This window comes from Myodes glareolus, chromosome 17 (assembly GCF_982192425.1).
Source record: "Myodes glareolus chromosome 17, mMyoGla1.1, whole genome shotgun sequence".
In the NCBI taxonomy this organism is placed as follows: Eukaryota; Metazoa; Chordata; class Mammalia; order Rodentia; family Cricetidae; genus Myodes; species Myodes glareolus.
The window spans coordinates 17798189-17825607 of record NC_142042.1 but is presented as its reverse complement, the minus strand read 5'-3'; the positions used below and the strand labels follow the sequence as shown (position 1 = coordinate 17825607).

The 27419-nt window shown below is 37.2% G+C and overlaps 2 pseudogenes; both read right to left on the bottom strand.

The window, feature by feature from the left end:
- Positions 1–19561: 19561 nt before the first annotated feature.
- On the bottom strand, positions 19562–20224 carry LOC125414699 (large ribosomal subunit protein uL13 pseudogene; annotated as a pseudogene).
- A 5289-nt stretch (positions 20225–25513) lies between these two features.
- LOC125414606 (PDZ domain-containing protein 4 pseudogene) lies at positions 25514–26845 on the bottom strand (annotated as a pseudogene).
- Positions 26846–27419: the final 574 nt, after the last annotated feature.

Here is a 27419-nt window from a genome sequence, read left to right as displayed (position 1 = left end):
GAAAAAAATTTCTAGGCATGAAAAATTTGTTCAACAGTTCATTCCACACAATTTATGTGGCTTTGTTAACTGAACCATGTAAGTGTCTTTGCTACTAGTATCATCAACAAACAAGTGAACATCAGCTATTTATTGAGAAAGCAGAAAAACTGTTTGGATTACACAATATTCCCATTGTGAGAATTTCTCCTAATACAGAAAGTAGATAAAATCACACTAAAGAAAAATAGGGGAAAACAGAGCAATGGAAAATGGCCTAGAGCAAAGATATAAGAAAAAAATACATGTCATCAGTGTGTCAGAGGGAGTTACAAAAATCTTGGTGTTTGTACCAAAGTCTGACCAGGTGATCTGTAAGTACTTTTTTAATTTCTTTTTTTTCTTTATTTTATTGAGCTATACATTTTTCTCTGCTCCTCTCCCTTCCTCCCCCCTTCAACCCTCTCCCAAAGTCCTCATGTTCCCAATATACTCAGATCTAGTCTTTTTCCACTTCCCATGTAGATTAGATCCATATATGTCTCTCTTAGGGTCCTCATTGTTGACTTGGTTCTCTGGGATTGGGATTTGTAGGCTGATTTTCTTTGCTTTATATTTAAAAGCCACTTATGAGTGAGTACATATGATAATTGTCTTTCTGTGTCTGGGTTACCTCACTCAGCATGATGTTTTCTAGATCAATCCATTTGCCTGCAAATTACAAAATGTCATTTTTTTCTGCTATATAGTACTCCATTATGTAAATGTACCACATTTTCCTTATCTATTGTTTGGTTGAGGAGCATTTAGGTTGTTTCTAGGTTCTGGCCATGACAGACAATGCTGCTCTGAATATAATTGAGAACATGTCCTTGTGGTATGCTTGAGCATCAGTAAGTACATTAAAGTGAAGAGATGCAACTCATTTTAAAAGGAATAGGTACAGAAAGCCCAAAGGCTATCTTGAAGAATTTATAAAGCTATTTTATTATTTTTTTGTTGTTTATAAAAGTATCCGAAAACACTCTTTCCACTTCCTCCCAATACCCTCCCGCTCCCTCCACTCCCTCTCCTCCTCCCTTCCCCAACCTATAAAGCTATTTTATGAAAGAGAAAGTAGACTTCCCTGAATGACTCAAAGACTTACAGAACACGTTTGAAGAGACAATTTCCTATGTCTGGTTGTAGAGCAGCATACGTGTGTGTGTGTGTGTGTGTGTGTGTGTGTGTGTGTGTGTGTGTGTGAATGTGAAAGAGAAACATAAACTGGGATATCTCATTATAACCCAGACTGTCACTGAGGTTGCAGCTCCGCCTGAACCACAAGTTTACAGGTTTTAGTACCACATATGACCAAGTTTTGTATTTGTGTGTGTGTGTGTGTGTGTGTGTGTATATGTTTTCTAAAATTACAAGGCATTCCTTCAGGTCACTGAGTATGCATTTGATTATTCTGATGATAGACAAGGCCTGGAATTTAACAGTGCACAATAAAAATTTTGTACTCATGCAACTAGACTGAATATGATGGGAAACAGATGCTGGAAATCTTATTATCTCACAACGATTGAATTACAGTATAAGTCCTGTGTAGGAAAGGCACCCAATATTGTAAATATTTTGATAAAGCTATCAAGAGTCAAAAAAAGATTATTTGAAAACGTGATAACAAAGCTAGAGTGTAATTATATGATAAGCAGTTAGAGAGACCTGAAGAGAGATTGATGTATCACTGAGCACTGAAAATAGTAGGCAAACATTTTGAACAGCAAAGAAATAAATCACCTCAGAGAACAAAAGCATGACAATGATGACAAAGAGATCAGAAAAGGGTGTGGGTTGGGCTAAGGAACATAAAAGAGTTCATGGTATGTTACTCGGGCCACAGAAAATATCTTTAGTGGTGAGTACTCAGTGGTGCATGATATCAGGTACCAAAAGTCATCTTACTTCCTCATAAGGTATCATTCTCAGTCCAAATAGTCAATAAACTGTGTCAATGACAGTCACTTGTCTAACCAGTGGTTCACAATCAACCCTTTTAATGTGGACATTGCTAAACTCTCCACAATAGATGAGGCAAGGTTTGGGCATTGTGAATGGCGACCCTTACAACTATATAATCTTTATTTGTATAAAAAGCTTGATATCTTTTGTAGTTTACTTACTATTATTTTGTAATTTAAGTTTTGTATTACTTCAGTAGTTCCTGTACAATGCTAAATAATGTGAAAATATTGGACCCTATTTACATTTCTATTTATTTTAAGAGGAAAAAATTTTCTTTCTTAGATATTAAAACACATTTTTCAATTGATTAAATGCATTTTTCTGAGTGATAACTTATTTAAATTTTTCATATTTTGAAACAGAAATGCATATTCAAATTTTTATTTTTTTTCTGTGATGATAAAAAACATTGTTCTTGTCAAATGTGGTGTGCTCTTCTTTATAACGAAGAAGCTGGCTGGATGATTTGCAGATGTAAGAATATAATGATGTGATGAGTAGATGGGGAGGGGCAATAGTCTACCCCTTTCATTTTCAGTGTTACTGCTGTTTGTTGAAGAACAGTTTAAGCAAACCTGTCAGAAATTGTCAAGCTATTCTAGAATATAAGACACTTTTTACTCCCTGACATTCTTCAAGTTTGTGGATTAGTCTCAAATACAAAATACATCCATGTACACTGAGCAAAAAATTCACTGGAAAATTCATAGACATTTAGAGAAATATAAGGCATTATCCTTAAAGAGTGGTTTTACTCATCCCCTTCATTATCTTCTGTCTAACCTAAAAAGAGTCTAAGAAATAAAACGTGCTTGAGAATTAAAAAGGTACCTTAGTGTAGAGTAAGAGTAAGTGAGAAGGGAATTAATATATGTCACACAGTTGCTTCTTTCTTATTGTCTCACCCAAAGCCTGCTTTGAAAGTCAATGCCAAGACTGGTGTTGAAGGTGCTTGCTACAAGACACGTGTCTTCTTCAGAACACAGTGAAATCCTGCACATTAGTTATAGTGTCTTGTTCCCAGCGAAGAGATGTGGCAGTGCGGATGTACACAGAGCCTTCTCCCAGTCCTCAGCTGGAAACCGTACAATGTGATGCAATTTGAAAGAAGAGGGGAGTTATAAATTATACACCGCTGTAATTAGATGTGAAATTGCCGCTCATCAGGTAGCCACACCATCCATAAAGACCTTCCCAGCTCGTTGCGCTGGACTTCTTAATTTGGTTCTTGGGAGGCAGTTAATTTCCTCTTTAATTGAAAGAATATCCATTGCAAATGATTTCTAGGAACAAGTGAATAGGGCGATGATTTGCTCAATTGGTCAGTGGGTCTTAAGCTTTTCCTTTATGAACTTAAAGTGATTTCTCCAGGGCCCCTAAATGTCTAACTGGATTCCAGGAAAGGTCTTGTGCTTTGGCTGGAATCAGTCACCTCACTGTGCATTTTAAGTGGGGTGGGAACATTGACTGATCACAGGGACACAAAGGAAAATTACCAAAAGTAACCTTATGTTTATGACACTGAAAAGCTGTTAAGCAAGCTGTGGACTGCAGTGTCTAAAATACCACTATGGAATATAAAGAAAAGAAAAGAAAAGAATTATTTGGGAATGCCTAGCATTGCCCAAAGAAAACTATTATATTATTTTCTCTATTGAGAAATTGAGTCAGATTAGATTCATAAATGCTCAACAGCATAAGTAATATTGCTTGATGGCACCTGCCAAGTCTGTTAACCATGATGATTCTCCTTCAGAACTGGACATTAATTATTTCACAGTTTGAACAAATATTTTAATCACTATGGGTCAAAGTTTTATAGACCTTCCACTAATAACCTGACTCTAATAGAATTCCTCCTTTCTATTACCTTACATTGGCAGAACACCTCTCCAAGGAACACAAGCAATTGCCAGAACATACCTTATTAATTCCAAAAACTTGAGAAAAGACCAACAGAAGTTTAAAAAGCATCTATACACATAAGGATATTTTGTACAATTACCACAGCTAGTTCTTATTAAATAGAAAACTTCAAAGTTATTCTTTAGGTTTTTTTCTATCAGTAACACCTTTGATATATATTTTGAATTAACAAAAACTTAAAGAGAATTTGCTTTCTTTTACTGTCTTTGATTCTTCTATCATACATTTTATCCCTGTTGCAGTTTCTCCTTCCTCACCTTTTTCCAGTACTCCCCCACCTCGTTTCCTCCCAACGCAAGATCTACTACTCCTCCATCTACTCTTAGAAAAGACCAAGCTTCCCAGGGATATCAATCCGACGTAGCATAACAAGTCACAGTAAGATTAGGCACAAACTCTCAGGACAAGGTTCGACAATGCAACCCATTAGCAGGAAAACAATATCGAAATCAGGCCAAGGACTAAGAGTCACCCTCCACTTAAACTACTAGGAGTCCCATCAAAACAGTGAACCTCACAATCATAATGTATATGCAGAGGACCTAGCACCGACCCACACAGTTTCCATGGTTGCTTTTTCAGTCTCTGTGAGCCACTAAAGTCCTGCTCAGTTTATTCTGTGGGCAGTGTTCTCATGGTTTCCCCAGCTTCCCTGGCTTCTGCCTTCCTTTCCTAACATCTATGGGGTTCTGAAATTTTTCTTTCTTATGTTGAGCAAACACAAAATATTTGACAATGTTTTAACAGGTTTAACCAACAAGTCAACACTAAGTTTTTTTCTAGTTATAGTAAATAAATACACTGACAAAATCAACCTGAAGGATAAAGGACTTATTTAATCACATGGTTCCAGATTATAGTCCATCTTGTACGGAATTCATAACAGCCCATGCTTGAAACAACTGGTCACAACTTGTCCATATCAGAAATCAAAAAATGGCAAAGAAACACACTCAACTTATTGTCTTCTATTTTTTATTCCATGAAGGACCCGAAAGCCCAGGGTACAGTACCTCTGTCGGGGTGGGGGGGGGGATCCTCACACATCAGTTAATATAATTAACATAATCCCTTACAGACAAACTTAGATATCTTTCTCCAGGTGATTTAGATTGTATCAAATTGACAATTAAAACTACTCTCCTGTGTCAGGCTACACTAGAGAACAAATCACACATAAGATGCAATCACATTTATTGTATGCTTGGGGATGATGATGAACTTCTGCATCAAAAGGCAAGGTAGATCTCAGTTATCATCAAGGATTTCAAAAACATAGACATATATCCTTATGTAATTAGTATGCAAAGGAAGTATATGCTATTAAAGTTCATTAAAGATGGTCATTTTCAATATTTGAAAAGGAGTAGAATGCAGTTATGTTTCTCTCTCATTGTGTGTGTGAGAGAGAGAGAGAGGGAGAGAAAGAGACAGAGAGAGAGAGAGAGAAACAACATTACAACCATAGTGCCATTCTTTAGGCACTCCCCCATCTTATTTTTGTTGAGACAAAGTCTCTTTCTGACCTTGGGATTACCATTAACTGGCTGGATAACTAGCCCCCTAGTCATTTGCCTGTCTGTGCCTCCATGGGACCATCATAAGCATTTGCATCAAAATCACCTTATCTTTATGTGGATGTGGAGACAAATTTGAGTTTTCATGTTTGGAAGCCAAACATTTTAATGACTGAGATATCTCCCTTGCCAATATTACTCAGGTTTCATGTGTCAACACCTGTTTATAGGGAAGAAATGGAAGTGTGAGGAAAGACTTTTAATGCCTCTGAAAACCTTTAATACTTGCCAGAATTTTTCCAAAATTAAAATAAAACCTTTTAATACATTCCTAAAAAGTCCTGCAAAGTTGTGGCAGAATATTTGAGCCAATTTCTGACAATCATCAAAGTACCATGAAATTGTATGAGCTAGCCCCTTATAAACTTATACAGCCTGCTTGTCCCAGAAATTGTGACTAGTTCCAGATCACAGCTGCCTTTGAACAATGACAGGCAAGAAAGAATAATGTCATTAAGGCCAAGAGAGTAACAGCCCCTGATGGATGTGATTGGACAGGATTCTAAGGCAATATTTACATGTATTTGAGGCAACAGAAACAAAATGCCTAGGCCATACCAAGTTCTGGGAATTTCTCTTCTTCCTGACCACACATCGCCTGGAAGACAAAATAACTGGGGTCAAAGGCTTCATTCAACCCAGTGGAGGCTGTTTCTCTTGAGAATTTAGTTCAGAAACACTTCAGGGAATATCTGTAACCTTGGACACTGGAGAAAGAGCTATGGTGGAAATGAGCCAGCCCTTCAGAATAAGATGTTTCAAAAGGAACATCCATTGCTCATAGAAATGGCACAAGACTACATATATTACCGAGAGAAGGGCAGGTTGTCCTACCCTGAGACAAATGTATGGCAGTGTGGGACTGGCACCCAGCTTAGTAACTCTGCACAGGTGAGAGGACCCGCACAGAAAACAAATGTCCTCTGTCAGGATTACTCATGGGCCAGTGCCCTCAGGGAAACACAAATTAAAGCAATAACTCAACATCATATCATGCATGTGGAAATAGGATAGACCTGGATACTATAAGACCGTTCTAGAATAATATTCAAGCTTTTCATTGGGACATCTTTATCTCTGACATCTACTGAAGAGATCGAAGAATTTTTATCACCATTTTAAACTAAAACACACACACACACACACACACACACACACACACACACACACACACACACACCAGAGGAGTTAAACTGCCAGTCAATCATCCATATAACAGTTAGAAAACTAGTCTTCTGCTACAGGGAGGAAAAGGTAATAATAATATTTTCATTTTAAAATAAAGCTATCCAATATTGTATACTCTAAATCCAACTGATCTTTGATATTGACTCCATGTTTTCCCATTTCCCTTAAACTTCTTTTGCAATTGTTTTAAGACAGGGCCTCCCATCGCTCATGCTAGCCTTGAACTCATTGCTTGCCTATAACTTCTGAACTTCCTGCCTCTACCTCCCAAACACACCACCATGCCCAGCTTCTAAGCCTCTTAAACTTCCCATAAACAAGCTCATGCATTCTCTTTCATCACTACAACATACAAACTATTCTTCATTTTTTATTCAAATTTATTATTGATGTGTAATTAATTTAAGGTCTTGAACCAATTTTAATTATGCCACTAGCACCATGTCTTCTTTCTAATCACCTTGCTTTCATTAAAATAGGCTGCAAGGGTTCCTAAAATCTTGTCATTCTCTGAAACAGTCACTGTCTAATTGACAAGAAAAGTAGACTAAAGCAATAGTGCAATAATAATGAGATGTCCAGTTCTTGTAGAGGTAAGATGGGATTTAAAGTAGAGGAACAATTGATTTAACTATGAATATTTTGTAATATTTGCACAAATGATGGTATATTTTTCAAAATTACAACCTGTTATAGAAATGTTATAAAGAGCAAAGGAATGTTTAGAGATTTGAGGTAAAGCTCTGTTAGGAGCAGGAGGTAGTTGGCCCAGAATGTAAATCTCTCACTCCTGACCTTAGAACGTCTATTCATCTGTGGTGATATCTGATCCTAAAGTTGAAAAGGAAAGAGAATTACTGGGGAGAGGACAATACAGAGAATATTAGACCAAGTTCTTACAGATGGATAATGAACAAAAATAAATAGATTTTATTTTACAAAAATAAATTGTTTTTATACTTTCTTCTCTCAAAACAGACAATGATGTTGTGGAGTTGTACAAACCTCTGGGCAAACCTGAGATATTCAAGGATCCCTCTTGTCATGTGTGGGAAGTACACAGTTAGAAAATTCTGTTGCTAAATACTTATCCCCTAGTTGGAATTATGAGCATATAGGTGGATAGTTAAAAAATGGAACTCCTAGTATTGAAATAATAGTCTAATGTCCTGTCTCTATGTTATGATATTTTGTTTGTGCTTTAACAAATAAAGTTTGTCTATGATCAGAATGTGGAGCTGGCCACTAGGTAGCCGTAAAGTCCAGGCAATGGTGGCACACACCTTTAGTCCTAGCACTCGGAAGGTAGAGGCAGACCGATCTCTGTGAGTCCAAAGCCACCCTGGACTACACAAGAATGATCCAGTCAAAAGGAGAATCAAAGTCAGGCGGTAGTGGTTCATACCTATAATCCCAGTTCTTGGGAGTCACATGCCTTTAATCACAGTACTAGGAAGATGGACACAGGAAGGGAGATGGCTGGGCAGAGAGAGGAATAAAAGGCAGGAGGAGACAAAAGCTTACAACATTCAGTCTGAGAAATCCTAGAGAAAGGATTGCCCTTTTAGCTGAGGAGTTGGTGAGATGTAGTGGGAGACTGTTTGTTTCCCAGCTGCCTGTATTCAAAATTAATTACACAGAAACTATATTAATTCCAATACTGTTTGGCCAATAGTTTAAGTGTATTTCTAGATAGCTCTTACATTTTAAATTAACCCATATCTATAACTTTGTATTTTACTACAAGGCTAGTGGTTTACCAGCAAGGTTCTGGCATATCTGTCTCCTACAGAGGCTATATGGCATCTCTCTGATTCTGCCTACTCTCTTGATACATCTCTGTTCGTATTTTCCACATGGCTTTACTCTGTTAAGCATTGGCCTATAGCAGCTTCTGTATTAACCAATGGCAATAAAATATATTCACAGCATACAGAGGGAAGCCCCACATCAGTGAGAGATGGCTATGGCTTGCTCTTTTGTTTCTCTGATTTTTCAGCATTTACCCCAATATCTGTCTTTAGGTTTTTTATTAAGACCAATTAGGATTTGTGCAACATCAGTCTATCATTTGTATCTAAAATAACTTCCATTTTCATGTGATTCATCTACTGGCATCCATAGTAATATATCTGGATTTCTCTTTGTAAATTAGTCATTTTACATTTTAGTTAAATTTCGCATATATTTTCTAGCGTCAACATGGATATGCTAATCTCTATCCTATAAATAATGCACTTCTTGGTAATCATGAAGCAATAAAACATGTTCACATCTTTGCAGGAAGGCTTATATGAAACATGATTATTGAGGCTCTCATGTTTATTGCTTTAGTGCTTATTTGCAGAACTCAACATATATTTAAAAGAATGAATAATTGTGCAATACATACTAACTGATGGATTAATGTGTTTTGTGTTTCATAAAGTTTTATGTAACAGTAAGTAAATAAATTAATTTTCTTTTTGTTCTGTGTGACATATTTTAAAGTTTTAGATGATTTGTGTCACTTAAAGTGGAACAAAAAATAATAAAGTTTGAAATGAGTGTCTAGGCTCCCAATCATTATAGTTTTTCCTGCCACATTAATTAATAATTTTACTTGAATTTTAAATATATGGAAAGAGTCAATTGCCCTTTATTAAACTTGTATTTAATAATTCCATCTACTTACATAGGAGGAAAATGTGAAAGCAAGAGAAGTTAGGCACTAGTCTATATGCCTATGAGTCAGGAAACACTAAAGTCAAGTTCCATTTTAAATATGTTTTAGTTAAATAAAACATAAAAATAATCCTTGAGGTAAAATGATAATTCTATTAATTAGAAGGTAAGATTCTACATACATCATAGTTTTCAGGAGAGATGGCTCTTATCATGATTAACAGATTAAGATTATTCTGTGTGTCATTTACTTTTAGGTTCTGAAGATATGCATTATTAAAGTCATTTCAGCATGGTTTGTCAAGATTAGTTTTCATTTGCAGAAAAGAGATGGTAAATATCTTTAAAGCAGTTGATTCATTATCTGAAAGTCCTTCAGAAAGAAACTATTGGGAAAATGTTGTATGCAGTGGGTAAAAATAAAATCCTTTGTGTTCAGAGAGAATAACTTTAAAAATCTGGATATGCAAACAGTATCTGAACAAGCATCCCACCAATATCCATGCTGAACTGGATGGGGAAAATCCCAGGAGGCCATAACCCTAGACAAAGAAGTACAGGCAACCAGGTAAAGTTAAGAGTTGAAGTAATATTCTTCTCCAAGAAAGAGTACACCAATCAGTTATCAAATGCCAAGTAGTCTTTCCTGAAAACATACATATGAGACACATTATACATACTAAACAGGTTTCATTTATGTACTATACAGTTATATGTGTGTATTTGTATATATAATGCATGTCTACATATGTATTAATGCATATATATGCACATATTGTATGAATTTTAAATGAGAAAAACAAAATCAAGTCCTCCTACAATCAAATTGAGATATATTTTTTAGATCTTTTCTTTCAGTTGGTACAATATTGGCTTATTTTATAGACCAGTAATTTTCCAACGGAAAAGAATCTTATAACATAGTTTATTTTCAGTTTTCAAGAATTCAATATAATATACTTTTTTTTAAAAAAAAGTCTCAAAACAAAACTTAAAGATTTCTGTTACCTTTCATCAGTAAATCAGCAGTGACTTGATGCCCAGAAGTAAAGAAGAGTGTAGCATGTGGTTTGAATGTCACACCACATAACCCTTCTATATAAGTTCAAGTCAGAGAAGGAGAGACTGCCAGGAGGCAATTATGGATTCGGTTACTTAGAGTATGGATACAAATCCTTTGAAACCAATCATTCTATGACATCAAAGATTCCAGTCAGAAGGTTCTTCTAAATCATGTGTAAAAGATTAGCACCACCTCTCTTTCTCTCTTACACACACACATACACACAGAGAGAAATCAGAGGCGTTTTGCACAATGTATTTGATATTTAACACATTAACCTTTGTCCCTTTATTATCCTTTTCGAATCTATTAATAAATGTTTACTTTAACTTCTTTCTTTACGGTTGGCTTCATTAAGATTCCATTACTAACTCCAATGATCTATCTCTTTTATCAAGTAAGGTTGTCTACAGAAATTGTTTGCACATCTGTGTATTAGTAACAGAACCCACAAGTGAAAGTTTCTACAGCTTTCTAACCATTAAGATCAGCTGCAAGATGCCCTTTCTCCTGCTAGTTGTTTGAAAAAAAAATAAAAGTTATGAACCCACTACCCCACAAACTGCTGGGGAAGCTGCTCTGCTAGAAAACCTCATCTCTCAAATTTCCACTAAAAAATGGGATTGTCTGTCTCTCAAATTTCCACTAAAAATGAGATTGTCTATCTTTTAACTACTCATAGAATAAAGACAGATCATTCCTTTCAGTAACAAACTGTTATACCTGGAGCTACACTTTGGAATATAATGGAATAAAATGGGTATACATTATACCTCACCAGGCATCTCTGAGATCTAATTTAGAGGGAAAAAAACATAAAATGGTGAACCGAGAAGTTAAAATCAAAAATTATAATAAATGCTATGTAATAGTTTGATACGTAGGTAGATGAGAGATAGTAGGTAGATACATATAGTGGATCGATGTTAGATAGATGATGTGTTGATAGGTATACATAGAGAGACATATTTTATCGATAGATAGATAGATAGATAGATCTACTGGCCAACATTCCTTCTCAGCTTTTATGTGGGTGCTGGGGATGTGAACTTAGTCTTCATGCTTTCTTGACAAGTGCTTTACTCGCTAAGCAAACTGCTCTACATAAACCTATTAATTCCAAAGCTGAGAGGTAGAAATAAGAATAAAATGATGTTAAGCTTTTTTAACTTAAAAATATCTCATTTTTGCTTTGCATTCTCTGATTATTATTAGGAAATGAAAACTATATTACTGTAAAGAATTCCTTATCATTCTACTGCATTAGTATATTATAATATGTTTAACAAATTTCATTGTTGCACAATTAAATTTTTTCTTTAGTTACATTTTAAACATCAAATCATATATATATATATATGTGTGTGTGTGTGTTTCTGATTTATATGCATATATTATATAGATATATGTAGATATATGGATTATATATGCTCATATATTATTATATAGATATATAAAATTACATATATAGATATATTATATGTGCCCCTGCATTTTATTTATATATATAAATATAAATCCTATGCATATATATCTTTTATGAGTTTTTTTATGTATATCATCCAATTGTAGTGCGGCAACATACCAATTATAGATAATTACCAATGTATGATCATTATGGTTCTTTTTTTAAAATTATTATTCATTTTATTTACCAACCACAGTTCCCCCTTCCACCCTTTTCTCTTCTTCCCCTCACCTTCCCATCAACTCAGAAAGGATAAGGCCCCCCCATGGGAACCAACCAAACCTAGCACATTAATTTGAGGCAGGACCAAACCCCGCTTCCCCGAATCCAGGCTGAGCAAGCATACCACCACACGGAATTGACTCCAAAAGGTCAACTCACAAACCATAAATAGATCTGGGTCCTACTGCTATGGGCCCCTAAAATAGACCAAGTTATACAACTATCACCCACATACAGAGGGCCTAGTAAGGCCCCATGCACCCTCCCCAGCTGTCTGCCAGTCTAGGGTTTGTGAGTTCCCAGAAACTTGCTTCATCTGCCTCTGTGGATTTCCCTGACATGATCAAAATCCCCTGACCCTTGCTTGTATAATCCCTCCTCCCTTTCTTCTACTAGAGTCCCCGAGCTTGACTTGGAACTTGGCTGTGGATCTTGCATTTGCGTCCATCAGTTATTGGATGAGGGCTCTATGATGACAATTAGGGTGGTCACCAATCTGATTACAGGAGAAGGTCAGTTCAGGCACCCTCTCCACTATTGCTAAGAGTTTTCGCTGGGGTCATGCTTGTGGATTCCTGGGAAGTTCCCTGGCACCAGGTTTCTCCCTAACCCAATAATGGCCCTCTTGTCAAGGTTCTCTTTCTTTGCTCATTACATTCAGTTCTTAATGCCCTATTTCATCTTTTTTTAAAGAGTTTATCATTTACGAATTTTATACATTTATTTAATATATTTTATTCAAACTCATTCCTTAGTCTTTTCTTCTCCAGCTATATTCAGATCTTTCTTACCCTACACATATCCTAATTTCATGTGCTCTCTCCTTTTTTTAAAAAAAAAAAAGCAAAAAAAAAAAAACAGAGTCTAATTCATGCTGCTGACACATGCAAGAATGAAGGGTCAACCACTTGGTCATGAGACTCTTAATAGGAGTTATATCCAGGAAAAAACCCATGCTGCTTCCTACAGAATCCGTCAATAGTTTCTTAGCTTTGTGCTCCTCCCCATTGGTAGGATTTTAATTGACTTGATCTTATGCAGGTTTTATGTATGCAGCCAAAGCTAGCATAAGTTTACGAGTGCAATTGTCTTTTCCTATATTTTTTAGTTTTATCTCTTTAACTGCCATTGAAATTAGCATTGTGTTTGTTTGGTTATTTAAGGTAAACAAGATTTTTTCTTATGCTTACAAATATTTTGATTTGAGAATAATATAGACGCTTACTCAATAAATTTTGTCCCTTGGAATATTCAGCAGATTGTCTTCGGTTCTATTAGTGTGAAACTGTAGGATTATTTTTCTCCATAAACACTATGGATTGTTGACATCTGTTGTTTGCTTTGGTTTTATTAATACAACAATTCCATCAGGCTTTTCCTTCTCTTTCTGCCTGTTTCAAGTATCGGTTGCTTACGTAAACTTGTGAAACAAGCAAAATACATCAGGAAAGGTAGGGACGGAAGAGCAGCAAGGTGGGTATGATTCCTGTTTGAAAACAAACATTCAAAAGAGCAATGTTCTTGCTTCTTAGAGTCTCAGTCTTTTTTACTGAAATCTCCTTTTAGAATAATGCTCAGTTATTTCAACATTTTAAAATTGTTAATCCATATCCTAACTGCTATGAATAGGGTTCTGATTTTTTTTCTAAGATAGACAAATTAAAGAACTGACCAGATTATACCTTATTTTGTTTTTGTAGTGAAGGAATTAGTCTTTCGATTGCTTATCTTTCACTGCTGATGGGAATCTGTAATGAACATGATCAGTCTTATAACTGCAAAAAATAATGTGCTTTTGTGTGCATTTTGTGTAAAGTATATGTCTTTTATCATGACAGAACATGCTCTTTAAGTATTAAATTCAAGGTAGCTAAGAACATAAGAAATACTGATAAAATAGTCTAAGGAAACAACAACAGTACAGTTTCCAAAACTTAATGGACACATGAGTTACCTAAGAACTTGTTTGCTGCACTCTCAGGAAATCCATTTTTGGCGATTCATGAGAATTTCTATTCCTAAGATGCTTGCCCCAGGTCTGCAGCTCACCCCTTGTACAGCAACCACAGATAATTGTTAGTATTGGCAGTAAACAGAATTGGCCCTATTTTCACCATGATTGTTTTGTGAGTAGAGTGTCTGTCTGCATTTTGTTTTGCTTTGTTTATCTAGTGCTTTTGTTCGCTTTTGATATACCAAATCTTGTGCCAATTATAGACAGTGACTGTAACTGAAAACTTGGCAGTCATAAGAATTATGTTGCCTGTGATGTGAAAATTAATTCATACTGTCAAACCTCAATAAAGAAAGTCTATTTTTCAACTGCAGTTAGGTACAAGAAACTAACACCTAGCTTAGGGATGAAAACTAGAAAAAAAATATTCAGAAAATTTTGAGCACTTTAAGAAAAACAGTTAAAAGCTCCCATAAAATTAAACAACAAAATTTAAAAAATGTTACTATAACTTCCACATACTCTTTTTGTAATGATTCCATTAATATTGGTTGAGAATACATTTTGAAAATAATATTATTTCTTTCAGGTATGTTTAATCTGCAGTTGGCCAGTTACCTGCATCCCAAGATAGCTGTGAATGCTACCCAAACCACATGTAGAAGACCTCGTATCATAATGTCAAAGACATGAAAACCTTGCTAACATTCATTATATTTAGAATCCTCAAAAGTAACAGCAATAGAAAAAGGTCCAGTAAAAGAAAATTCTAAACACACTACAGCATTTTGGCTGACCAGTGTTCTTAAGTGATAGAAGAGGGGAAACAGTAATTAAAAAAAAAAAAAGAACCTTCTTATCTTGATACATTGTCAACAGTTTTTGAAGCAGAATATACTGCTGGGTGTTCAGAAAGCCATCAAATGAGTGTCAAAATGTGGAGATGGATATTGAAGCTAAACCTCTGAACTTTAGTAGATCACCTGTCATCCCCAAATGTATATTCAGATCATCCCTTTCTCTCATTTCCTCACTTCTGGGAAAATCCTTAGCATTACTTCAAGCCATTTTGTTTGTTTGTTTTGTTTTGTTTTTAATCTTTCAGCAGGTTTCCTCTGCATAGGCAGGGCGCTGACAGTCTAAGAGTTTATGTCTATTGAGAATTCAGGTGTTGCTGATATTTGATCACAGAGTGTGAAGATATGGCTCTCCTTTTTCACCTGCCTAAGGCACCTTCTGATTGGTTTAATGCAGTGCTGAATGACCAATAGATAGATAGGAGAGGCTAGGTGGTACTTCTGTGGAGAAAGGCACTCAGGGGAAGAATCTGAAAGGCAGGGATTTGCCAGCCATATGTAGAGGAAGTCAGACAGATTGTACTGCAGAGAGGTAATGAGCCACATGACAGAATGTAGATTAATATACACTGGTTAATTTGAGTTTTAAGAGCTATTTGGGAACAAGCCTAAGTTAAAGCCAAGCTTTCATAATTAATAGGAAGTCTCCATGTCATTATTTGGAACCTGAAGTCCAAAGAAAGTCAGACTACATTCAGAGTTATCGCTTACCTTACTATGTAGAACAGACTGCCTCCCATACTTTCTCTAAATATAAAACAATTCTGGTGTTCTTCTTCTGAAAATTAACATTTCTGAAAGCTGGGGTTTGGGCTGCACAGCTCCTGGAGTGTCCTTGGCATGTTATTTTCATCCCCCACCATGTCAGCCATCCTGTTAAGGGAGCATAGAACCAATGCAGACTTTTCTTCTAATGCTCTGTTTTTCTTCGTCCAATATAGAGGGGATTAAATGACTAAAAAGGGGAATCTTCTGTTCTTTTGCTCTTTTGTTGCTGCTGTTTTCAATTACAGCAGCGAAAGCCATGACAGTTCAGCAATTCCGTCTTTGGATGAATTCTGTTGTCTTCATGAATCTAAAGCTGCTGACTTACTGCTAGATCTCAGATTCCTCTAGATGATGAGGTTGCAGGCTCACAAACCTGCTACTTCCTCCCACTGACACATTCCTTTATTTATGAAAGGGCTTAGCTTGACTTTTATTTGCGTAATTTGAAACCTTGAAATATCCTACTTTTCTTCTGTGCCAAGTGTACTGTTCACCAAAGTGGAGGAGATGCTATGAAATTTAACTTTCAATGAATCTTTTATTATGAAATTCACAACCTTTTCTTTGGTTGAGGAATATATCTCTTTGCATTAACTTTGTAAATGGAAAACACAGGTGCCAGGATTAATACTTGAAAAGTTCAGAATGCAAGTATTCAGAGACCATACCCTTAGTCGCCTTGCACATGCCTGGCAAGCCGTTCATGAGACTTCCACAAAACCAACTTTATATATACTCACGGCTATATCCCAGTACTGTTCTTAATACATGTGATGTTACCACCAGTTGTAATTTGTTCCTGAAATAATTACTTAGAAAGGTTATAAAGTCTTGAAGGTTGGAGTTATAGTGACGTAAAGATAGAAGAAGATGTTCTTGACGAAGAAACCTAAATAAATGCAAGAAATTCAGGTTCTGTTATGATAGTAGCATCTGTAACTACATGAGCCTTCAACAGAAGACTTGTGGTTCTACCTCTAAGTGACTGGGCTGGCTAGTTTTTATTTCAAGTCGACAAAATCCTGAATGCTATAAGAAGAAGGAGAAAATGATGCTAAAGATTGGCCTGTGACCTTCCTAGCATCTGTAATGATGGACTCTGAATTATAGCTAATTCTTTTTGAATAAGTAAATGACTACCTTTTAATTTGTTATAAGGGAGGCATTACTGAAGCTGATTGGTGTACGCTGGAAAAAGCTGGGAAGATGCAGCCTCCTGCATGCCTATCAGGCTGCATCCAGCCCTTAATGAGGGTTAAGTGAGGTCATGCAGCATGCATTTGAGATATGCTCAGAGAAGTCCCAGTTTCCAGACTTAAAGCCCTTGTGATGGTCCTGTCACCATACCTCCACAACTGTGGACATTAGGCAGTAGGCCCACCTTTTCTGCTAATGTGAATAACAGACAGAAAAACTGTCTTGTGATTATCTGTTCTGAGACTCTGCATTAGTGATCAGCTTTGAACAATCAAGCCCCAGTTCAGACTCCCCTGAGCAACTCCAGTGATCTTCCCTCCTTTCACTTGTTCCTTGACTTCCCTTGGAGAATTATTCCTAGATTTCAAATGGAATGCCTTTGTTTGTTACCTGAATTGTAAACATTGTCCATCTATGTAGTGATTTACGTATGTTTTATTGCTTTATTGAGCTGTACATTTTTCCCTGCTCTCCTCCCTTGCAGATGACATCAAGCCACAAGTTTTGTGGCTTGAGAAAGATTAAAGCTGTGGTCTTGAAGGAGGAGGTGTGTCGCAGGTCACAGAGCATGGGTTCTCTCTGTCTCGTGATTGTGTCCTAAGATATAAGATACTGCTCAGAACCATGCAACCATGCCTGCCTGTCTGCTGACATGCTCCCTGCTGTGATGGTCATGAACTCTAATCCTCTGAAACTATAAACTCCAAAAAATACTTTCTTTGATTATATATTAATATATAATATTATGTTATAATATTATATATATTAAAAAAAGATTGAACTGTGAGCAAACCTGTCAAACCTGTGGTGCTTTTCTTGATTGATGATTAATATGTGAGACTAGATTACTGTGAGAAGAACCACTCTCAGAGTGAGATCCTTGATGCTGAACAAGAAAATGTCACTCCTCCATGGCCTTCGCATCAGTCCTTGATTTCATGTTTCTGCCATGAGTTTTTCCCCGACTTTCCACAGTGACGAACTGTGATGTAGAAATGTGATATGAGATAACACCTTGTCTCCCCAAGTTTGGACATGGTGTTTTATCACAGCAATGGAACACCTAACTGAAATAGTGATCCTTATTTATATACTAGATTCATATGTCCATTCTTGAGCACATTAAAATTAATACTCACTGTGTGTTCAATTTATCTTTTGCCTTGGGAGACTGGTAGAACAATCCACAGACTGTATAAATTAAGAAAGAAGGGGAATAAAAATATTCAATGATGTGAGTACACACACACATACACACACATACACACACACATACAAGCACACAGATGGTTAGTATAATTTGTTATGTGAATCAATATGATTTTAAGCTTAATGAAGACAGACACAGGGTAGTCATTAGTGTACTTTATAGCTAGGTATTACTGATTATTCATTTTCTGTTTGGGTAGTGTACACAACTCCTTTTAGCTGTATGAAAGCCATCCAGTAGGGATGAAGCTTCAGGATCAATACCAGTTGTATTCTATATCTTCTACGACTCAGTTTTGAGAAATAGGGTCGTTGCTTCAATTTTAAGAGAATAACCAATAGAAAATGTAAAAATTTGGAATATTTAAGTTTTATTGGTCTCATTTGCCAACAACAATAGTGACAATAATTTTTGTAGTCTACTTCCATTTTTTTTTTTGCTAAAGGGTCATGATATTTAAACTGACTCCTAGTTAATTATCATTATACTCATATATGTGTGCATTGCTACCCCTCAGAAGGTTATGATTAATACAGAGACCCACAATTACTAAAGGTGCAGACGATATGAGACTGTAGAGTAGTTAGTTCAAAATAAGATATCTATATCATACGTCTCCTTCCCAAGGCTCAGTGATTATTGTGAAAAGTGGAGTGGAAAGTGTGAACTCACAGGCAGGTATCAGTGACAGCTTACAGAGGATCTGTGAAAGCTCAAGTCTGAAAAAAAAAATCCAAACTTAGATGGGGTAGATGATCACATTAGTCTACCATAGATAAAGAATTATTGGTAGTTTATATGTACAGGGAAAGGAGGAGAGGAAGTGGTGGATTTCTTGAAGGACATGGCCCTTGGCAGGTTTGGTACTCTCTAGTGGGTTTCCAAACACACAAGAGTATATTCCTAGCACTAGTCAAACTGGATAGGTTTTCAAAAGTAATGTGAAGACAAAAAGTTGAGTGGGTAGGAAACAGGCATAGCTGTGAAAGGAGCTAGGGAAAGATGATCAACCTACAGTGTATGAAATCATCAGAGAAATTAGAAATAGATGATGATGATGATGATAGATCGATTGATCGATAGATCGATAGATATATAGACAGACAGGAAGACAAAGTTATGTCTCTATAAAGATTCTATATTAATAAATAAAATCCCAATTTTTACTAAACTTCTAAATATTTTCAATTATTTGGTTTTCTTACCTATACTATTAGGATAGATTCTGTCCTGTGTGAAATGATAAACTTCATTTGATTTTAAGAACAATGTTGTCAATGTAAAGTTCAAAAATCTAAGCTCCTCTTGCATATTTGTATGAAGATTTCCCATGGCAGATATCATGCAGATACTTGAAAAATAAGTAAATATAGCATAAAGTTTTAACTATTCCTAACACTACCCTGACAATTTATATAAACAGTATTTAATCATTATACAAAAACAACATGAGTATATATTTTAGTTCTAACTTATTTTTTTTTTGAGGCACAAATAGTCTTTATTGGGCTCACACAAGGAGTCCGTTGATCTTGAGGACCTCTGTGAACTTACAGATTTTCTTCTCCACGTTCTTTTCTGCCTGTTTCCGTAGCCTCAAGAGCTGCTTCTTCTTCCGATTGTGAATCTTGGCCTTTTCCTTTTCCCTTTCCTTCCGTTTCTCCTCCAGAGTGGCTGTTACTGCCTGGTACTTCCACCCGACCTCATGAGCCAGAGGCCCCAGGTAAGCAAACTTCCTGGTAGTCTTCAGCCGCACAACCTTGAGGGCGGCAGGAACCACCATCCGCTTTTTCTTGTCATAGGGTGGAGGAATTCCATCCAACACCTTGAGGCGTTCCGGAGCAGCCTGGCCTTGCTTGGTCTTGTGCGGCAGCATGCCTCGCACAGTGCGCCAAAAAATGCAGCTGGGGGCTCAGAAATGGTAGGGGTCTCGGGAGGGGTTGGTGTTCATCCGCTTCCGGAGAAAGGCCAGATACTTCAACTTGTTTCTGTAGAAATTTCCGGAAATATTGATGCCCTCACATTGAACAACGACCACCTTCCAGCCCAGCAGTACCTGCTTGGCCACAAAGGCCGCCAGGCGACCCAGAAGATGGCCTCGGCTGTCCAACACCAGAACCTGCCCCTCCACCATCTTCGGCAGCCGCCTGGGAAAGCCTAACTTATTTTTTTTAATATGCAAGCTTGCATAGATGTCCCTATTACTTAACTTTCTATTACTGTGTCAAAACACTATGATGAAGGAAATTTATAAGAATAAGAATTTAATGGGGCTTACAATTTCAGAGGTTAGAGTACATGATGGAGAATCAAAGGGATGGTGACGGGAACAACTGAGAGCTTACATCTTGATCCACAAGTAGGAGACAGAGATAGAAGACTGGGAATGGCACTAGACTTGAAATCTCAAAGCCCTCCGCTGTGACAAACCTTTAACAAGGCCAACTCTTTCCGAATAGTTTGACCAATGGAAACAAAGTATTCAAGCCTAGGAGCCTATGGGGTCGTTCTGATTTAAGCCAACAAAGAGACAATGGCATTAATTATATTATTAGTTGAACATATGAAAGTGGGCTGTCTCCTGTCATACCAGGAACAGAGAGCCAGAGATTCCCTTCTTTGTCACTCTGAGTCGGCTTTGTCTTCAAGTTACTTGCCCTCATGTTTCCAAGATTATTATACTAGACATGTTTCAATATCTCCTTGTTAGTTTACAGAAGAGGGGAAGTTTCTTCCTTTTTAAAATATGAAACAAGTATTTAATTTTATTTGTCCTTTTATTGAAAAAATTTGTTTCATACAATGTATTTTGATTCATTTTCTCCTTCCTCAAGTCCTGCCAGATACTCCCAATTCCAGCCAAATCCACACCCTTTGTTGCTCTTTCTTTTAAGAAAACAGGCATAATAATAATAATAATAATAATAATAATAATAATAAATGAAACAGACATACATGAGTAGAATAAAACAAACAAAAAAGACCCAAATAAAAAGCACAAGAAACAACTATACAAGCAGAGACACATATGTTTACACAGATAGAAATCCCAAAAAAGTATAAAATCAAGAACAGTGATATAGAAGTCAAAAATCGGTACAGAAAATAGTCTTAAAATATGCCAAGACTAAACATTATGAGATTAAAAATAACTTACAAAAATATCAAGATTATTCTGTTTGCCATCTATTGCTGATCATTGGGCCTATACTTAACTCTTATTTGTGTTCCTAGTAAGAGTCCGTTGTTGAAAACTAATTTTTTTATTTTTGAATGGTTATCAAATAGAGATAGTTTCTGGGTTACAGATGGGGCCTTGTTTCCAGGTCCCCTCTCAGAGCTGGGAGCCCACCTGGTGCAGAGCTTTGCAGACAATATTCATGCTACCAAAGTCTCTGCAAGTTCATATGTGCATCAAAATGGTCCTGTTGTGTTGTTAGAAAGCTAATAGTTCCTTTCCCTACTGCCCAGCAGCTCAGACCTGAAATAATCACACAGAAACTATATTATTTAAAATACAGCTTGGCCAATTAGCTCTAGCTTCTTATTGGCCAATATTTACATATTAATTTAACCCATTTCTATTCATCTGTGTATCGTGACGTAGCTGTGGCCTACTGGGCAAAGTTTCCAGCATCTGTCTCTGGCAGGGCTACATGGCTTCTCTCTGACTCTTTTCTCTCAGCATTCAGTTTAGTTTTCCCTGCCTACCTAAGTTCTGCTTATCAACAAGCGAAGACATACAATTTCTTCATTCACCAATGATATTCACAGCATACAGAGAAGAATCCCACATCACTATTGCAAATAGAGGGTCTGTCTTCATGGTGACTTCTAACCTTATGGGATCTTTCAATCTCTCTGCCTTCTCTTGTGCAAAGTTCCCTGAGCTCCGAGGTAAGAGATTTGAGACATCCCATTGGGGACTGAGTACTTCAAAGTCTCTCACTCTCTCTGTTTTGTCCAGCTTTGGGCCTCTATTTGTTCTAATCCCCTGTAGGAGGAAGCTTCTCCAATGATGATTTAGCAAGACACAGTTTCAAGCATATGATCACACTTGAGATGAAAATGTCACAGAGTTCCAGCTGCTGCCTTACTCAGAAAAGCATCAAATGCATTTGAAAGCAACTGACGTAGACACAGCAAGACCCACATCTGGGAGTGGATATTGGATCCTCATCCTCTGAGTCAGAGATAATAACTGCTAGACAAAATCAACATGAGGCATTCAGAGCTATGATGACAATGATATTTTTTCCCTAAATGCGGATCACTTTGGAGAACAAGAAATGATAAGAGCAGTCTGGCATTAAAACTAAGGCACATAAAGTGTCTTTCCTCAGAGTTCAAAACTCCATTTTGTTCTTCTGGAAGTATTATTTTTAGAGCAATTTGAGTGAGTAATATAAAATTTGGGATAGTCAGACATACATTTAAAATAACTCGGTTGAGAAGAGGTCTGAGCCTAAAATTATCAGAACCATTACTCACTCACTTCCAGGTAACTTAGAAAACAATAATTTCCTGATGTGGTTACTATTGGAGCCTTATGTAAGTGTGACTTATATGTGGCAAGTGTCTCCAACAGGTGTGATTTCTGTCTTTTATATTAGTACTGTCATGCCAACAGACCTTCCTTACTGCTAATATCCAATGCAACTGATGCAGTAATCTTTTCTGAGAGGGGAATATTTAACACATAACCCAATCAAAAACTTAACCACAGTAAGCTGTGGCAGGTAGAGTTACGAATAGCAGTACTGTGATTCTGTACCTCCCATCAAATCTGATAGCCACACTGACACCTTGATCTTACATGGGTGAGTCAAGTATACACTGTAAGTGTGTTATTCCCTCAAAGACCATACAAACCAAGTGCTTGGAGTGTTTAACTTACAAATCCAATGGCAAATCAGATCCTACATCTTCCTGGTAACATGTTTGCAGGGGGTGGACCAGCAAGGCCTCCCTTTTCCTCTGAAAACGAAGCTACTTTAAGATGAGCAGCACGGATACCTGTTTACAAGCCTGGGTGCTGCATTGGCTTCTGTTTTCTAGCATGCAAGCAGCACAAGCTCCTGTTTCCTAGCCTGGATGTAGCACAGACTTCTGTTTCCGAGCATGAGTACAGCATGGACGTCTGTTTCCTAGTATTCATGCAGCACAGATCTCTGTTTCCAGCCTAAATGCTGCATAGGCTTCAGTTTCCTAGCATTCATGAAGCACAGGCTTCTGTTTACTAGCCTGTGCTGCTTTTCTCAGGGAAGTCAGCAGATTAGCTTTTCACTTTCTTTCAACAATCAAATACTTATTCTCAGATTTGCAACTAAAAACCAACTATTTCCTAAGATACAAACCTTAAAGTCTCTACAGGTTGTGAAGAATTTTGGTATGTTTCCAATGCTATCTCAGCCTGAAAACTATTATTAGAAAACACTTTAGGATAGTTACATCAAATGTTTTTTCAGAACATTGGCCATGCATCTTAGGTCAGCGCTTTTTGACAATTCATTGAACACACAACAAATACAGACATTTCTTGCCACTGAAGCACACATGATGGATTATAAATGGTAAATTGCAAAGAGGGGCACCTCCCCATCAAAACTCAAAATGTATCCTCATACAGCGAAGACAGGATGAAATCAATCCCTGACTGTTGTCAGGGCAATTGTCTGCAGCAGTGAGTAGCGTTGTTAGTACCTGGAGTTCTGTTCCGCCATCACAGCAGTGTTGTGGACATGATAGACACAGAAGAGACAAAGAGGGAGACAGGAAATAGGGGTAGAAGAATAGGAAGAAAACAGAACACAAGAGAACATGGAAAGAAGGGAGAAAGGAAAGTATGGAAGAAAGGAAGTAAGAAAAGAATTATCAATCGATACACAGATAGATATCTGATAAATGAAAATACCTGCTCCAGCTCACTGTTTGGAGCAGACACTGTCCTTCACTTAGATTGGTACAACTGCTCCTACTCCTAGGTCATTCTTCTGGATCCTGTTTCTATGCTGTTGGCTCTGTATGTGAATCACGTCACTACTCTGGCTTAGTAATATCATTTTGATGTTGTACCGTTAAACATGTACCATTACACCAATGTTTATGTCACATGACTGAAAAAAGCTAGACTAACTCCATGTTTGTTGACTTATTTAATTGTTCCTTTCACTTTTCATATTCCACATAGTTTACCATTTTTATTTTTCAAGGAATGTGGTCTTTGTTATTTGTTGACTTCTTTCTTTCCTCTTGGGTCAACACTTGGTTCTTAAATCATCCTTACCCAACCCATTGAAAGCAATCCACAGGGTTCTGGAGATGGCTTATTCAGTCGGGTGTCTGCTACACAAGGGCAAGAAATTGAGTCTAGTTCCAGTACTCACATAAAGTGATAGGCATGGTTCTTTCCCCCCATTTGCAATCCTAGCATCGAGGAAGAAGAAACAGTGAATTTCTGGGTTTCTATGGCCAGCCAGACTGTCCTTTCTGGTAGGCTTCAGTCCAAGTGAGTGACTACATAATAACAAAAACAAACAGACAAATAAACAAAAAACAAGATGAATAATGGCTGGCGAAAAATTAAACTCAAGGTTGTTCAAATGTATTTGCATGCATGTGCCCCACATACTTGCACCTACACACACATACACACACTTTCTCTTCTTTTTCACCCCCCGGTCACACACACACATTCTCTCTCTCTCTTTCTCTCTCTCTCTCTCTATTTCACACACACACGCACACACACTCACACAGAGTAAGTAAGCATTTGGAATAATGAATTTATGAAAAGATTTAATATAACCATGTTTTAAAGAATACTATAAGTATTGTGTGCTACTAGTGTATCAATAAATAAATAAAAACTTTATAGATCTTATATTCCAATGAAGATTGATACAAGATACTAATTAAATTTGATAAATGTGTAAATTTCTTAGTAGTTAGAAAATATTAAGTACTATGAAAATAATTTTAAAATGTTTAGTATTTATTTTCTTATTAATTATAATATGTACTTATAACTTTAGTTGTGATTAATCCTTCCAAATTCTGGGATATTTCTTCTTATATAATCTTACTAATACTACTGTTTTTAATTCTATGATGTTTTTCTGTTAAGAGATATATTTCCTTATCATTATTTATTGCATTCATTCCATTCTTTTTCAATGTTATTTTTCTAAGTATTCGTTAAGAGTCTGGTATAAATTCTGGACCCATTATTACTCATTTCATCTTCTTATTTTCATATTCTCTACCTTTTTCGCCTTTTAGCACATATTCTGTGAAATATGAGGTTAAAAATTTTAAATTCCTTTAATCTTCAGTTCCACACAATTTCCACTACTACACATACACATATATCAAGAAATATTTCTTAAATAATGTTCAATTTATTACATATATTGTGTTTGTTTATTATGTTACTGTGTGTGTGTGTGTGAGAGAGAGAGAGAGAGAGAGACAGACAGACAGACAGACAGACAGACAGAGCTCACGGGCATGCAAGATGGCAGAACAGCATTCTTATGAATAACAAAGAATAACTGTGCTCTCTTTTGTGCCAACAAAATGCTGCTGCAATTCAACTCTATGTGCTGAAGCTCCTCCTCCAGCATGGCCATCTCATGGTCTAGCCTCTCATTTTGGCTGAAATTCAGGGAACTGTTGCCACTGGAGGCCCCGAAGAAGAAGATGCCTAGCTGATTGCCATTCTCCAGGTGGCACTTGATCTCCAGCAGTTCATGGTAGCGTTCATAATCCTCATCAGTGAGCCTAGGCAAGTCTGCCCCACCCAGTCCTGCCCCCTCAGCAGAGTCTATGCCGAAGTGGAAATCCCTGCTCTGCAGGACATTTCCTTGCAGGACAAACCTGCACAGGTTTCCAGGGGTGTTGAAAGTGCTGGAGGTGGGGATCACCCCCCAGCAGGTCACGTTCATTACATGTATTATCGTCAGTCCGGCCCATCCCGGTGTCCAGCTCCTGGCTGTTACTCAAGATTGGGTTCCCCTCAGGAGCACCCTTCTCATCATTCCCGGTCTGCTGGGCAAGGGGTGACTTCAGCTTCCAGATACAAAGGTCCCCTTCATTCTCAGACCCAAAGTCATCTAGGAAGTCATCTCTGGCACTGTCTTTCTACTAGCTGGCTCTCAGGCCAGAGCATCAGCAGGAAGATGTTGGTGTTCTCCTCCTGCCTCCTCTCGGTTCTGGACATCCATTCCATTTAATCTGTAATCAGTCTTCCTCACGGATTCGGCTGTCTTTCGCAGCAATGCTGTTGAGATTTACCTCTCCTAGTAGATGCCTAGGTCTTCCTCATCGTCTGTGCAGTAGCCCACCATCGGGCCCTACTGGTCTTGGTGAATGTTTTTACACAGCTCCACCTCCTCATACTCCAGCTTGTCCATTCTCACTGCCTCCTGAGGGCCGCCCTCTATGAACTCCCCTGAGTCATAATACTCATGGCTAGTTGGGTGGAGGGAGGCTCAAAGAGGACATAGTGCTCCAAGATGCCCATGGGTGGGGTGGGCATGTGCAGCTTGCCAAGTGCCATGATGTTGGTCTGAGTGCCACTGTCCATCAGCTGAAGGTCATAGCAGTAGCTGTTCCCCCACAGATGGGGGCTGCATCTCAGCACCTGGATCACCAGGGACTCCTTGGAAGCACACAGCACCAGACAGCTTGGAGAGCTTCTTCATGCTCACCTGAAGCACCATCTTGTACTGCTCCTCCGGTTTCTGGACCATGCACATATTACCCAGGTCTGGTTTTTTGATGCCCTCTACCAGAGATTATAGGCACCAGGCTTGAATGTAATGGACATATATACAGACAGGCAAACACACAAAGGCATAAAGTAACAGTATTTTTAATTAAAACACTAATGAAATTGTATCTTGCAATACTTACTCGGATGTGTTTTATGTAGTTTTAATTTGGTGACATTTTGAAAATAAGTTATTCATACATTTCATTTTATATATTTAAAGGTATTTTTTTGTTTTTTGTACTCTTTAACATTTAGATTTTGTACTTTGGATTCTTGTATTTTGGTATGCCTTTACTTTTCTGGATTTTTCTCTACTGTTCTGTGATTCCATTTTATTATAATTTTAAATGGAGCAGGATTAACAGCTTTGATGCTGTTAATTCCTTCAGTCTAATAATGCATTTCTTAAACCCAACATATACTCTCTATTTCATGGGTAATCAGTGCTAATTATAAAAGACTTTCATTTTTCCATGACCAGATGTAAATGTGAGCCACAAGCCAGAGAATTCTTTACTAATAAAAACATATCCAGAAATGACAGTGATGATTAAATTACC